At 39.8% G+C, this 16,817-nt stretch overlaps 2 long non-coding RNA genes across 22 annotated transcripts in view; one reads left to right on the top strand and one right to left on the bottom strand.

The window, feature by feature from the left end:
* Positions 1 to 16,817, bottom strand: part of LOC108391663 (uncharacterized) — a 284,047-nt gene that overhangs the window by 195,899 nt on the left and 71,331 nt on the right. The window lies entirely within an intron of this gene.
* Positions 1 to 16,817, top strand: part of LOC118972528 (uncharacterized) — a 465,003-nt gene that overhangs the window by 383,333 nt on the left and 64,853 nt on the right. For all 10 annotated transcript variants that reach the window (XR_012128946.1, XR_012128950.1, XR_012128943.1 and 7 more), the window contains one exon: positions 10,254 to 10,306. This is a non-coding gene — a long non-coding RNA (uncharacterized lncRNA). Of the gene's footprint in view, positions 1 to 10,253; positions 10,307 to 16,817 lie in introns of those variants that run through there.

The raw sequence follows: 16,817 nt of genomic DNA, 5'->3' as shown, positions 1-16,817 counted from the left end.
CGTCAAAAGAGAAATATAAACCGAATCCACAGTGAGGCAGCCTTTCACACCCACTGTGATGTCTATAATGAAAACATGGAAAATAAGAAGTGGACAATGGTGTCGAGAAACTGAAATTCTCACATACTGTTTTGGGGAATGTAAAGTGGTTTAGCCAGTTTGGAGTACAGTTTGGCGGTTCCTCAAACAGCTGAATTCAGATTGACTGTATGATCCAGCAGTTCACTCCTAGGTATATTCTCCAACTGAAATTGAAACAAGTACATGTACACACATGTCCATAGCAGCACTGTTCACCGTAGCCAAAAGGTGGAAACAGCCCAACTGCCATTACCAGGTGATTAGACAGACAAAATGTGGTATATACACACAAGGGAATGCTATTCAGTCTTAAAAAAGAAGGCAGTAGTCATACATGTTGCAACATAGATGAACCTTGAAAATAGTATGCTAATTAAAAAGGCCAAACAAGAAAGTCACATGTTATATGACTCCATTTGTATGAAAAATGTATAGAGGCAGAGCACAGATGATTAGTGGTTATCAAAGACAGGATTTGGGGAAAAAGTGGGGAACACCTGCTCAACAGGTATAACTTTTCCTTTCAGGCAATGTGAATGTTTTTGGAACTAGGTGGAGATGGCGGTTGCACAAAATCATGAATGTACTAACGCCTCTAATTCTTCACTTTTAAATGATTAATTTTTCATTATGTGTATTTCACACAATTAAGAAAAAGAGACTTTAAAAATAGTAGGGATATTTATTTTGTCACTTATGTATCTCCAGCCACTTTACTTGGCATGAAGTAGGTGCTCAATAAATATCATTGAATGAATGAAAAACAGCACCTGGCTTTTCAGCCAGTAATTGTCTTTTATAGCCATACCTATAAAATATGTCCAAATTTGTCTCCAGAAAGAATTTCTGAACCTAGACATGGCTATAGTAGAAATTCACCAGCCACAATTTCCCTAAAAGATAGAATACAGGCCTAGAAAATGACATTCTCCGTTTTCTTTCATTCTTACTTTTTCTGTAAAACTGAAATTGCTGACTATGTATAATCAAGATCCCCTGCCGCCTGACCCAGTTCATCCCAACAAGAATAAACTGAACTCACTGTATTTACCTGACTATTTACTGTAGTAAAAAACACCAAATGAAGCAAAACTGAGCTGTTACGTAAACCACCAGGAGGGCTGTGGATTAACTTTACCAAGAACTATGTGAATTAAATAAGGCAGAGCAGTAAGATAGTTCTTCAAAATATTTAGAGAAGTGCAGCAGGAGTCTTAATTAGCCTCCATTCGTCTTTTGGTTTTCAACATTTATGATATATCAGATACTCTAAATACTTCTAATACGCTGTGTGACTGTTTCCCCTGGTGTTCCAATTTGTATATGAGGAAACCAAGGCTCATAGACATAAGTGCCCTAGGGTCATGCAGGAAGGGGCAGGGCAAGCATTTGAGCTTAGACACTGGAGCACTAAGTGTTGCCTTCATTTGGTATTCTTTGCCAGGTCTTCACCTAGTGAAGTTCATGGTAACCAGCAGCCCCGCCACCCTTATACTATTGGTTCCTTGATCCAGTAGAGTGAAGAAGACTTCAAGCTGAAACAAATGTCAGGGAAAGGTCTCTGACTGTATTGGCTTGGGTCACACATGTCAACCTCCAGCTCAGGGGTCAGAGAACCACTATGACTGGATACTGTGATTTCCCAAAGAAAAGGGGTTTTGAGCATTGAAAACAAACACCATTCCACCATCTCACAGAAGTTGCAGGCCTTAGTTTAAAACACATCTGTGAAATAACATCATCCATTAAGAACATAACAAACATCGAAGAGTCTGTTGGTCGGTAACAGAGTAGTGAGGGGGGTTGCAGTCTGTCGGCCAGCAACGTGATGGAATGGACTGCAAGTCAGAAGGGACACTGGTCCTATGTCCCAGCTCAGCCTCTCTCCCTCTCTCTTTCTCCCTCTCTCTGCAGTTGCAGGGAAGCCCGATTCCCTACCTCTAAGTGCAGCAGTTGTCATAAATACTTCCCAAAGGCCTGTCCACTTCCAGGTAGCTCTGATTTTCTTGGTCTAATCTCAAATTTTAGAGAAAAATTTCTAGATAGCCATGTAAGGGAAAAGAGAAGTATTTTATTGCTTTTCTCAGTCCAAATGCTTCTTTTCTAATCTTTATTTGGTCTTGCAGTGCTGGTTTTGCTTCTAGGATCATAAATCCTCTAGTTTTAAGGTCTGATTTTCACAGTGATCTCAGGGAATGTGTATATTCTGTGCAGTGCCCAGCTTAACCCAGCCAGAACTTCACTGAGAGAAAATGAAACACCAAGTCATTGCTCAGGGAATTTAATCTGTGTAATGGAAACCAATGTTAAAATACAACTTTTAGCTTTCTGTGAGTCAGCGTAACTTTAAAATAGTAGACATTTGGTAACTACCGGTTTGATTTGATTGGTATATATACATGAGAATTTCTTTACCTTTTATAACCCGTGTCCCCTTTGACAAAATGAAATATGCCACACCAACCCCCAGAGTTTCTAAAACACACCCTTGCTCATTTTTTTTCTTCCTGGGGTGGTGGGGGTCACCTCTTCCTCTCTCTTACCATTAACAGTCACTGAAATGCAATGCAGAATATAGACTCTATCTTCTGTAGCTGCCCACCTGGCAACATTTGTGAAGCTTTGCTTTCTCTCACTTGGTATTATAAAAATTGTAAGCTGTTTTTAAATGTCCAACTATGAAAACACAATGTTGATGATGCTTTCTGTGACCTCTCTATCCACTCCATTATCCCACCCAGGAGGGGGACGGATATGCCCCCATAGTTGAAGACCACAGGTAGACCACACTTACTAATAATCCTTGCTTATTGAAGACTCTGATTTTCCTTGATGTTATCTTTGTCTAACTTCCTCAAAGTTGTTTCTGAAACTAAATTCCCTCATATGTAAAAGACTCACAGTGACACTTCATAAGGTTGTGAAAATTCCTGGAATCACTTATGGAAAGTGCTTGGCACAGTGCACAGATTATAGTACGTGCTCAATGAATGTGAGCTAATGGCAGTCAGGGCTGCTGTAAGCAGTCATATAGGATGGGCACTACACATCTCCATAGGTTGCAAGTCAAACTAAAATATGAAAGATGGCCCCTGGACTTGTGTTACGTAGGAAATGATAGATAAATAGATAGACAGAAATATAGACATATGTAGATTATATTATAAATATTGTATACCTATCTGTCTAATCCCTCTAATTGCCTATTCTCTGTTCTTACAAATTGCCTGAGTACAGGTTGTCTGATTTATTAAGACTCCTTCTCTATTCCTGCTGTATAGTATCATCAGCAGAGCCAGGAAGTCCCAGCCAGCCAAGTATGCAGTATTAGGCCAGCAGGACCGAATCCAAATGATCTCCCAAGCCAGCTCTTGAAAAGGAACAGCATTTGTGACCCAAAACAAAGGGGAGTGTAGATCTGAACCATTCACCAAGGGCCATGTGAGGTCTTCTGCAAGCTTTCCAGGCTCCCAAGGAAAAGTTTATATAATTTTAAATATTGGTTGTTTAGATTGGGATTACCCTGAGAGCAACATGCTGCTATTAATTGTAAAGACCGATGCCCAGAGGAGAGAACCTCTATCTCTGTTTAGACTTGAAGCAGATGCCTGCCCTGCAGCCTGTGGGCTGTAAGTGTTTCGTAACTGGGGGATGCTTCAGCTCATGCCAGAGAAGTGTGACTGTGAAAAGAATATGAAAAGCTGGAAAAAGTTGAGGAAACAGAGTTTGGAGAACTTTCAACTCATCACAGGCTCCCTCACCATGTGTTTTGTGGCATGAAACACTCAAAACAGAATGTGACATGAAAGAAAATAAAGGGGGGTCTGTGACCAAATAATATCAGTGTGAAGGATTCTAATTGTGCTACCTAGTTAGAGAAGATCAAATACTACCAACTAGTTGGACATGTATTTATCAGATGCCTTATTCTTGCCCAAATTAAATACATGTGAAGTAATACCACTCACTTCTCTTTCATATTCACCTAATTTGTTGCTACCTAAGGATTGTCAAGGTTGGCCTTTCTCAGAAGGAAATATCTAAGCCATTCAGTTCTGTTTCAAAAGACATGTATTGCTTACTTACTATGTGCTAGGTAAAGGGGTAGAAATAGAACAAAAATAAAGAGAAGTGGATCTCCCCTCAAGGAGCATAGTGTCCATTCAGAAAACTAGCAGGAAAGGAAATGATTGCAATGGAAACTATGTATTCTACTAGTGATGCTACCATAGTTCTGCCAGGGTGATGGACAATAAGAAATAAAGAGAAAATAAAGCACAGTAACCAATTTATAGTTATATTAAATTTAGACCATAGAACCAGACACCAAGAGATTTGGTATTAAAGCAGAATCTTTTTTCAGGGAAAAGATATCTGAGGCATTTCCAAAGGAATTGCTCATTCATTGCTTTAAAATAAACTGCATCTTTCATTTGCACAGTATCAGTTTACATCTGTAGAGTACAATCACTGCCTCTGTCATTGCATCCATGATTAATTAGTTGATAAATTGGAAAATCATGCTTTAGTGAGATTTAACTTAACTTAGTGAGCTCACCTTACTTGGGAGGAAATATGTCCAGATAAAAACCTTTTTAAAAATGTTTCCCCATGTCTTATTCTCTAACTACCCAATCCTTTCCTCTCTCAAAAGCTATTACCAGTTTCAAATGAGAATAGCAAAAATAGTTGAATTTGAACCTGAGTAAATTAAAGGTTATCCTCTTAATCTAATATGCCTATTGAATTTTAAATAGTGACCTAGCTGAAAAAATAAGATTGGACATTTAAAAATTAATCTACCAATTCTAGGTTTGGTTAAGGAACTGAAAATATAGCTCCTTTGTGCCCCCAGGATATTCATTGATTTGGCTTGTTGTGTAGACTATGTATTATTCTCAACTATGGCTCCCAAATATTTCCAAGAAGTCTGTGAACAATTTATGCACATACTGTTAGAGCTTGCCTCCTTTGGCCTGTGAACTAAATTTTGTACTTTGTGATGTAAAGAGATCAGAATGAACCTCAGGAAATCAAACCATTAGCTGGCCACTTTAAATAAAAATGATAACCATTTATTTAGTACAAAAATGCCTGATGAACACTGTCATCATGGCGTGTATAGACTCTGGACATAAATATAGCACCAAAAGTGGCATATCCCCCCAGGATACAATGGCAAGAGCATGCATTTGGGCAGCCAGTGGACTAAATCTTGATTCTGCCACCCACTGGCATGAGACTTTGGGTATATCACTTGAACTCTGAAGTTTTGTTTCTTCACATAAAATGTGGGTGTATTAATATCAATGTCATAGAATTGTTACAATAATTAAATTAGAATATGGATATAGAGTTCTTGTATATTGGAATTGCTCAGTAAATAATGTTAGTGATATGTTGGAAAAGGATGACTCTTGACATTAATAAAACATAACTCTATTTCTGTTTTTCACCATCTTTTAAAACTTGAATCAATAACCTTAGGAAAACTGGAGAGAATAGATAGGGCATGGCTAGCTTTCATCACCTCACACCTTCCCTATCACCTTTTCTTTGTTGCCTGCTATCTCATAGCAGGATAGAAAGGCTTGTACTTCATTGGGCAATTTTTGCACTGGCCAAAAAGTGAAGTATTGGCTATTCCAGATGGTTTCTTGTGTGAACCTCCTGAAGCCTCAGGCCTCTAATGGGGCACATCCTGCCACTTCTTTTGGAGATCCCTCTCCAGGTAGTCAAGATGAGTTCATCTGAGCCCTTTCTCATATGTTCCCATGTTTGATATTTGGGAAATGCTCATGCACCCATTCCCCAACATATTATGGAAATACAGGCCAGCAGCATTCTCCCAGAGCTAGTACCAGAGTAGCTGGGTAACTCTTTTCCGGTCTTCATTTTCTCTGGAAGGAGGACATCCTGAACCACAGTCCCTGTAGTCAGTGTTTTTCAGGCCTGAATCAGACAGTAGTCATGAAAGTATCCCAAACACAAGGAACACATTTCAAAGTTATCCAAGTGCCTCTCAAAAGCTCTTTTCACCAGGCTTGTGGTTTGATCAAGGATCAGCAAACTTCTTCTGTAAAGACCAAAATGATGAATATTTCAGGCTTTGCTGACCAGTCTCTGTCAACTGCTCAATTTTCTTTTGTAGCACCAAAGCAGCCATAGATTATATATAAATAAAGGGGTATGGCTGCATAACAACAAACTGTGGACAATATAGAAGAAATAGACAAATTCCTAGAAATATACAATCTTCCAAGACTGACTCATGAAGAAATAGAAAATCTGAACAGACCAATTATTAGTAAGGAAATTGAATCAGTATTAAAAACCCTCCAACAAACAAAAATCTAGGACCAGACAGTTTCACTGCTGACGTCTACCAAACATTCAAGGAAGCCTTAATATTTGTGTTTCTCAAACTCCTCCAAAAACCTGAAGTGGAGGGAATACTTCCAGATTCATTTTACCAGGTCAGCATTACCTTGGTACCAAAGTCAGACAAGGGCACCACACAAAAAAAAAGGAAAATTATAGACCAGTTTCTTCATGATGCAAAATATCCAACAAAATGATAGTGAACTGAATTCAACAGTAAATCATATACAACGTTCAAGTGGGATTTGTTCTAGGGATGCAAGGATGGTTCAACATCCAGAAATGAAGGCTAAAAATCATATAATCATCTCAATAGATACAGAAAAACTTTTGACAGAATTCATCTTCTGTTTATGATAAAAATTCTCAACAAATTGGGTATAGAGGAAACATACCTCATAATAAAAGCCACGTTTTTTAAAAAACCCACAGCTAACATCATACTGAATAGTGAAAAGCTGGGCATTTCTTCTAAGACCAGAAACAAGAAAAGGATGCCCACTTTTACTACTATTATTCAACATATTGTTGGAAGTCCTTACCATAAGCAAGAAAAAGGAATAAAAGTCATCTACATTGAAAGGAAGACGTAAAACTGTGACCATTTGCAGATAACATGATACTATGTATAGAAAACCCTAAGACTCCACCAAAAAACTTTTAGAATTAAAAATTAATTCAGTAAAGGTGCAGAGTGACAATTGATACACAGAAATCTGTTGCATCTTTATACACTAATGAGACAACATACCAGAGAGAGAAATTAGGAAAGAAACTTCATTTACAACTCTAGTCAAAATTATAAAATATTTAGAATAAATTTAACCAAGGAGGTAAAAATACCTACATATTGAAAACTTTAAGACATTGATGAAAGAATTTGAATAAGACAAATAAATGGAAAGACATAACTGTCCCTGTGGATTTGGAGAATTAACATTGTTAAAATATCCATACTACCTAAATCATTCTACAGATTAAATGCAATCACTATCAAAATTTCAATGTCATTTTTCACAGAACTGAAACAAATATTTCTAGTTCTAATTTCATACAGATAGCATATGGAACTACTTAAGACCCCAAATAGCCAAAGAAATCCTAAGAAAGACCAACAAAACTGGAGGCATCATGCTTCCTGATTTCAAACTATACTATGGAACTATAGTAATCAAAACAGTATGGTATTGGCATAAAAACAGACATCAATGGAACAGAATAGAGCCAAGTTTTACACCCACTTACATATTTTCAGTTAATTTATGGCAAAGGAAACATGAATGCCCAATGAGTAAAGGATGGTCTCTTCAATAGATGGTGTTGGGAAAACTGGAAAGTCACATGCAAAAGAAAGAAAGTAGACCACTGTCTTAACACCAAACACACACATTACTTCAAAATGGATTAAAGACTTAAATGTAACACTCCTTGAAGAAAGCATAAAACTCCTTGAAGAAAACATAGGTGATAAGCTTCTTGACATTGGTCTTGGCACTGAATTTTTGGATCTGAGTCCAAAAGTCAAAGCAATGAATAAATAAGTGAGACTATGTCAAACTAAAAACTTTTGTACAGCAAATAAACCTGTCAACAAATGAAATCGTAACCTATGAATAGGAGAAAATATTTGCAAATCATATCTCTGATATGTTATTAATATCCAAAATTTTTAAGGAACTCAACTCAGTAGCAAGAAAACAAATAATGTGATTTAAAAATGAAAAAAGGACCTCAGTAAATATTTCCCAAAAGAAGACATACAGATGGGCAACAGGTACATGAAAAGATGCTCACCATCACTAATCATCAGAGAAGTGCAATTCAAACCCACAATGAGGTATCACCTCACACCTATTAAAATGGCAATTATCAAAAAGACAAAAGGTAATCAGTGTTGGTGAGGTTGTGGAGAAAGTGGAACCCTTGTGCACTATTGGTGGGAAGGTAAATTGTTACAAACATTATGGAAAACAGCATGGAGGTTCCTCAAAATATTAAAAATAGTTCTGTCGTATTAAGCAGCTATTCCACTTCTGGGTATTTACTCCAAGAAGATGAAATCATTCATTGAAAATATGCGCCTCTATGTTCATTGTAGCATTATTCACAGTAGTCAAAATATGAGAACAACCTAGTGTCCACCAATGGATGAATGGATAAAGAAGATGTTATATATATATATATATATATATATATATATATATATATATATATACACACACACACACACATACATACACACATAAAATTATATGTAAATATCAAATTATGTTGTACAACTGAAACTAATATTATGTTATATACCAATTGTATCTCATTTTTTTAAGAAAAATATGGCATGGCTATATTGGCTGTATTTAATAGTATTTGATTTATGAACACTGAAATTTTTATTGAAATTTGAAACAGTTTTCAGATGTCACAAGATATTTTTTTATTTCCCCCCACATTTTACAGTTTAGAAATGTAAAAACTATTGTGCTCATGGCTGTACAAAAACAACCAGTGGGCCAGATCTGACTTGCAAGCTATAGTTTCCTGACCCCTGGGTTAGTGGTAATATCCCCCACAAAACCCTCCAGAAAACAAAAAGCAAGATGAAGAGTCACAGGATGCATCAATTCTCGGAAAACCTCTTGACCCATCTATTCACATACCCCACTCCCCACAGTCTGTCTTCTTCAGTGTACTCAAAGGCAGGCTTGGGGTAGAGGTGGAGGGCAGTTTGTCAAGACTGCTGGATTAGGTTTGGCTATTTCCTCTAAAAATCTGTGTATGCGTATTTGTCTTGCTCACCTTGTTTATTCTGAATCTGTCATATGGACATGTCAGTTGAAACTGAGTCAGGAAGATTCTATTCTAAAGTCTCGTTGCAATAGCCATTGCAGTTATGTAGTTATGTTCCTCATTACTGCCTAGAATCCATGGTTAAGCAACAAAGTAAGAAATATATTTAAATGGGGTAAGTGGTGGCAAATTCTGTTTTCTATTTCCATGATTAAGTTGTTGATTCAAAGTGATGAGGAAGAAACCAAAATGGCTGGGATCCTGTTTTGCCAAGTGGACTACCACAATACCACACTTCTATTTACCTATCTTGGCTTTTCTTCTCTGTCCTACAAGTATGTCCCAGGTGAGAGTTCAGGCCCATTTTTTCCATTGTCTACTCATTCATTCTTCAGAATGTTGGCTTTGAGGAATAATATGACGTCTTTCAGGTTCTGACTTTGTTCACAGGAACAGAATCTAGCACTAGGATCAATTGTCATAACTATTTATGGGAACAAGGTATTTCAACTTCCTGTAGAGTCATTTTTGCATATTTTCATCTGCATGTTGGTTTTAAGTATATTGAAGTAGCAAATGTATTGTGTATGTATTCTTTATACTCTGCTGGGAGCCATTTTTGCCAAGTGGACTACCACAATACCATGCTTCTTTCATTTTTGATCATGTTTTTAATCTTACGGTAGGATTTACACTAAGGAAAATGAAAGCACAGCTTAAAAAGAAAATGATTAAGTCTGAGTTTGTTTTTTTTTTTTAACCAGTCTCTTTTTCCTTTTGAAAGCATTGCTCTGTTGTAATAAAGCTGTCTTATATCAAATGGCTATTAATGTATACCATATCATAGGAACAATTTCTGGGTGACATTTTTATATGAACACTTGTACTTTAGAATTACATTAATATCTGTCTTCTGACAAATCCCAAGCACTAAGAAAATTTGACTTAATTATTCCACATCTCAGTCAGAAGAGGATATAAATAATTTTTCTTCCATTTTGCAGGTGATCAAACAGAGGCTCAGTGAAATTTTGACTGAAATAGAAGCACGCAGCAGGTAAGAGGAAGCTTCAGCACTGCTTCACTTAGTGACCTACAGACCCTTTCACTTAGGTGATGCTGTTTTTCAAAAGAGGGCCATAAACCAATTTCTTGCACGTAAATGTATTAATGCGAAAACATTTATAAAAATGTATTTACGCTCCGAACCTGTGAAATATTGGCAATATTTTCAAAATTAGAATCAGAACTTTGAGACTCAAAGAGACCTTAGAAATCATAAAATTATGCTCATTCATTTTACATTGGAGAAAATGAGGTCTATAGAGAATAAAAGATGTTCCAAAATTACCCAGTTAATTGGAGGCAGAAAGACCAAGTCTCTTGACATTCTTTGACCTTTTTACTAGATTCAGGATGGCAAATACACTCCCCCATTTGGGGCCAGTGGCAGACGTCAATAATTGATCGCTCTACTATTTTCAGCTGTGCCTCGTCTCAGTCTCCCAGTTGTTCTAAACAAAGTATTCCAGGTAGTCACAACTAATTACCCAGAGTTGACACCAAAAATAAAACCTATTTGTCATCTGTGATACTAAAATGCCTAATACAATTTTTAGAGCTACTTATTGGTAGGTATGTAGTATATACCAACACTAATTGCAGTGTCATAACAAACCTTATGAGGTTTTTCCCTATGTTTTCATCTAATAGTTTTTTTGGTTTCAGGCCTTAACATTTTTAATCCATTTTGAATTAATTTTTGTCTATGGAGTGAGATGAAGTTCCAGTTTCATTCTTCTTCATCATGTCACTCCCTTGTGAATACAATTTTTATATCATCATCACCTTTTTTTTTTCCCCCTTCAATGATCTTTGGAGAGGTAGGCTTCTTTTTCCTTGCTGAGTTCTCACAGGAAGATCAGATGCTCCAAGTCCACTTGAATTAGAAAAGCAAAGCAATTCCACCTTTGCAGTCTCCCCTCAGTTTTAACTTGTGGAAGATTATAAATGGCCTTTTCCTAAAAGGCGTATTTAGTAAAACAAATAAACTACCTTTTGTTAGGGATTTGTTGTGGCCCTCCCTCATGTCTCACCCCCTCCCCACATCCATTTCCAAGCCCCTTAACACGACCTCCTCTGCTTCCTTGTCTTCAAATGGACATGAACAAATCCAGCCCTGCTGTGTCTGGCATTTTTAAATGGAGCCGGGGCCAGGCCAAAATAAAATGTTCCAGCATTTTCTAGCAATTCACCAGCAAAAAGGTTAAGAAAGATTTATAGCAATTTTCAGTTATATGTAAATGTCACCAAGATAGATTAAGAGACCAGGCTTATGTTCTAGAACTTTTTGCCTTTATCTTATTAAATCAAAAGGAGACAAACAAGAACAAAATAAAGACCCAGCAGAAGTGAAATCCACACTGCCTGTAGAGTTTTTAGCTGTCTGTAAAGTAGTTGAAGGTCCACCCAAGTCTACAAGGGTAAAGTTCAAGGAAGATCTTTCATAGACATAGAAATAAGTCCACTGAAATGGTCCTTCCTCATCACACATGGCCAGCTTCTGGTGACATAGTCTGGCTGCTAGATTAGAACCTGGGAATTCCTATTAATGCCTCACAACATTAGCACGTGGCCTTCAGGCTGCTTGCTAACAAAATGGACCCAGTTTTTAAACACCATTGGTCCCTCTCTGTAGCTTCTTCTTGAAGTCAAGGGAAATAAATGGCCTCAGATGATCTTCTTCAAAGAGGAAACTACATTCATCTTCCTGGTAAAGAAGATGGAAACAAACATTCTTAGTGTTTGCATATTGAGAGCCGAGGTCCTAGCCTCTCTGGCAGAAGCTAAGTGCTGTTCTGGGCTGTATTTGAACAGTTTCAGTTGTAACTGGTTTCTTTGAAAGATAAACGAACTCCAAGCCCCCAAGGATACTGGCTGTGAGTCCTTGCTTTGCCAGTGTAAAATGTAAGCTACTGAGAGGAGTTCATCCTATCTGAAGGCATAGGCTTCATCAGTAAACAGTTTATTCGGCACCTTGTTAATACTGAGAGGAATTTAATATAAACTTTGAATTACTCCCAGCCAGTGTGGCATTTAGAAACACAGCTGCACCTCTGGTGTCATGTTGAGGTTCCCTTGTTTTGTCTCCTCAAGAGCACTTAGCAGTAATGTGTGGGGAGAAACAGCAAATAGTCCTGGACATCATACTTCATACGCAGCTGTGTTTGTAAGCACATGGTTGCCTGAGTAGGCGGATGCCGTTGGAGATTCTTTGGTTCGATTGTGCGGCTGCCATCACTCAAGAAATACTGAGCCCACACAAATGACAAGTGATATTTAATCAGCAGAGATAGCTGATCGAAATAATGAAAGCAGCTTAGAGAAAGTGCCCAACGACTGCTCTACAGACAAGGTTTTAACACTTGGGGGGATGGAGAGAAAATGAGAGGGAGAAGCAGACGGGGAGATCCCTTCTGTCTTGCTTGGTTGTTACTGAAGGACTCAGAGGATGTGGCATTGGAGGTGGATATTGGGTGAGAGGTGGGGCATTTTAAAAGTAAGGCCTGAGGTCTAACTATGTGTTTTATATGCCTCCATCTCCACGTGCTCCTTCCTAATGTTTCTCTGGCTTCTCTTTGTATGGCCAAATATCCTCCCTATGCTCTCACATTCTGCCCAAATCCTGATTATAAGAGTTCTGTGCTCATGGGCAGGTATCATATTTGTGTCCTCCATGACTTTTTCCACACTGTCATTGTGCCTGGAGTATGGTATGAGTTTATTAAGTAATTATTGAATTAAAATTTGGCCCACTGTCTACTTCCCTACCTTTCCATTCCCAGCCTACAGGCTGTTTGTGTTTGCCTCCTATGTGGCTTATGCTTGAGGGGTAGTCCACAAAGAGGTGAGGAAGGGATGGCTGGGGCAACTTGGGAACACTGGGGGTGGGAATCCTGGTGGTAGGAACAGTGCCCACGGTGCTGTAAACATGTCACCTTGTTATATCAGTATTGTCTTATATAAGATACTTGATTTTGGGAGTAGAATTACAGTGCTCAGACACAGAGCTGAATCTGATTGAATCATCTCAAAACCACTGTGGAGTGAGTTAGGACCACAACCCTCATTGTGGGATAGTTGATAAAAGTAAGGCTCAGAGAGGGGAAATCACTTGTTGAAGGTTCACTGAGGTTAGACACAAGGGAATCCGGAGCTGCACTTCTGTTCATCTCACTTGAGATGATGAGTTCTTACATCTATTCAACAATGAAGCCATTATTCCATCCCATCACAAAACAAAATACTCACTAGATCTCTCAGGGATATCCCCACCCCCATGTAGTACAGAGAAAGGAGAAGAAGAAATTTGGTGGAGGGAAAGAAGAACAGGAACAAACCTCAGTCAGGGGCCATAACTGGCTCACATATGTGTTGACTTTTCTCTGGACCATTTTCTTCCTTCTTGAATTGCTTCCCTACACTTCCAGCTGCTTAGTGAATAAGGCAGCACAGGAAATGCAAACGTATTACGTGAAGCCTAAAGGGGAAGGCCAAAGCTGCCGGCAATGCATTAGAGAGTCGCCTCTGAAGGATTTCTGTTCATCTGCTGTGTGGTTATTCCTGCCCCTGCCCACCAACTTCTGAACATATCACTGAGAACTGTCTGTAAGTACCAGCTCTGGATAGGGCAGTGGTCCTCCCAGCAGTGCTGTGAACATGGACTTAGTGAAAAACACCGTTTTGCCCTCCAGTGTCAGCCAGGTATGCAGCCAACTGTGATTCCACTCCCTCTGAATACCCATTTCCTGGAACCGGGACCATCTTCTCACCTCAAGAGAATGTTCAAATCCATATTGGATAATACCTCAGTTATCATTCAACACCTGACAGGGAATATCAGAACCACATAGCTGCATGGAAGGCCCGGCTCATAGCAAAGAGGGAGAAGAAGAGAAACAGGACGATGCTACATACACGTCTGCATGAGGCTTTGGTGCAGAGGCTTGCCTGGAATTAGAAACTCAGGTTTTTTAGGTCTTCCTGGTGAGATGGAGATTTAAAAAGTTTCAAAGAAGGAATTTTCATGAATTCGGAAATCTTTAGTAAATTTTAAATTCAGTAACTTCATAAGTAAAGGGACCAAAATTATGCCTCTAGAAAGAATGTTTTGTTCTTTTAATATATAAATAAAGAAGAGGAAGCCCACAATACACTGAGGAATTATGTAATTCCAACCTGAAGACAGGAGATAGCTGGTAATCGTTTCATAAAGGTTCATCTTACTTTCAGAAATAAATAGGAAATACATCTTTTTTCCCTCTTGCCTCCCTCTGACTTCCCCCACCCAGATCCGATCTCCATCTATTCTTTTCCATGTCCCTTCCATAGCATGACTATTACAATTGCTCCTTGGAGTCTCACCTTCTTGCCAGGCAAAGTCACTGCCCTGTAGTTCTCTGGCTCCCTTGTGGCCTTGCTGCATCATAATGCATAAAAAGCGAAGTCACTTTGAGAAAAAGGCAATGCGACTCTCTGCTCTGGGCCTAGTTCTTCTGTTACTATTAGGTCAAACTGTTTATGCAATTACTGCCACTCAAGTTTCAGCCTGGAGCTTGAGGGGGCTGCAAGTGCCAAGTGGAGAAATGGCCTCTTAAGCCTCCCACCTCCCTCCTCCTTCCTGCATTATACCGCGGGAGGAGGAGGCTGCAGCCCTGAGTGTGGAAGGACCAGGTCATCACGGAACAGAGGGGCCATGAGATCACGGGGATATGCCTTGGCCACCAGGGCAAAGACTGGATGGTTTCGGACATTAATACTGGCTAGCTTTCGAGAAGCTAAATGTTTTGAGAAGTGGAGGAAGGGAGAATGGAAGGGGAAGGAAGCGGTCCTATTTCAGCCCATCCCCACGCTACTGTGGAGTGAACTTGCTGCAAGGGAAACCTGATCAGCCCCTCCCTGCTCACAACTTTCAAGGCCCGTCTTGACTTCTGAATCACCATCATTTGGCCACAGCCTGCATCTCTGGCCCAGCCATTCTTGTAGTTGTGCACATCCCAATTGTGCCAGGACTTACCATGCTCTCTCTTATCCCCCTCTCTCTGCACAAGGAGTCCGTCTGCCTTGCCCTCCCCTGACTTCTCAGCCTTGCCTTGTTAACTCCTACTGCATCCTTCCTGTTTCAGCCCTGGTAGTACTTCCTCTGGACTACCCCCCCAGATCCCACCACCACCCTGGGATAGGTACTATAGTCTACATCAGGAACCGGAAAATTTTCTCTGAAAATCCAGCTGGTAACTATTTTAGGCTACTTTGCTCTGCCACTGAGGCATGAAAGCCTTCACAAATGAGCAAGTCTATTTCTGTAAAACTTTACTGACCAAAGTAGATATAGGCTAGATTTGGCCTACAGGTAGCTTGCCACCCCTAATCTATACTCCCATGGTTTCTTAAGCTTTGGTCTTTGAAAGCCATAATCAGAGCAGGAACACCGGGGGACATGGGCTGTCCTCCCTGAGCCTGACACGGCCTGCGGCATGCGCGACGTGCCGCCGTGGTTGAGAACATGCGCGTGCAGACAAAGCAGTGAGGACGGTCTAATCAGTCAGTCTCCTGTCACTACTTCACCCTTCCACTACCAGTCCTCTCTCCTAAGACATGACAAAGTATTTTCTAAAACACTGAAGTCGTCTTTGGATTACGTGTGTGTTTTGGGGAAGTAAGTCAGTTGGTATGAAGCTTGTTTTTTTGCATCCTCTGAAGGGGAAACAAGGACACGGGAACTTCCGTCCTTTCAGATCTGTAGGCCCTGACTGACTGGCTCTTCTCAAGATTCCAGATTATCACTGGTAAGCCTTCCAGCTCCCAGAATGCTGGCAAGCTCTGTTGAGTATCAGTCCTTGGGCCTGCACACGAGGGCCATTAGCAGTCTGACCCCTAGAATATCTTGCTGAGACACATTTCTGTCCATCGCATCCTGCTGCATTTCCAGCAAGCCTGGGCAGCTCCTAGCAAGCATTTATGGCTGTTTCTGTAAAACAGTGACAAGGAGCTGTGTGTCTGGACAGCACTGGGTATCTCCAGGGACCTTATGGGGGGTGAGGGAATTCCCTTCCGTCCCTGAGTAGGTCAGAACCAAAAGAATTTTTAAACGCTCTAATTCTTCAACAACCATAACCACCACCACAGGAACAAAATCCATATCCTGCAGCTGTTTGGAGAGGTAGAGGGAAGGAGATGAGGGATTGGCAGAAAGACAGTGAACTTTTGTTCTTTTTTTTCCTGCCCAGCCCACACCCCCTTTCTTCTAGTGTAAGTACCTTTGTTTTCATGTAAAGAATCTCTCCTGTCTCAGCTCATGTGATCTGGATGAGACAAGACTGAACACTACAACCCAAGGCGGGTGAACCATGCACACCCTGCCAGTCTGTATATTCCATCTCCCTGGATGTAGAAAATATCTCCGGGGGATGAGCCGGGCCAATCAGAACCATGCCTGACACTTCTGATGGGAATCCTGGGAAGGCTTACGTAAGCTAGGAGGATAATATGTAAGTCAGGAGCAACTG

This window comes from Manis javanica, chromosome 3 (assembly GCF_040802235.1).
Source record: "Manis javanica isolate MJ-LG chromosome 3, MJ_LKY, whole genome shotgun sequence".
Lineage (NCBI taxonomy): Eukaryota > Metazoa > Chordata > Mammalia > Pholidota > Manidae > Manis > Manis javanica.
This window is presented reverse-complemented; position numbering and strand designations above follow the sequence as displayed.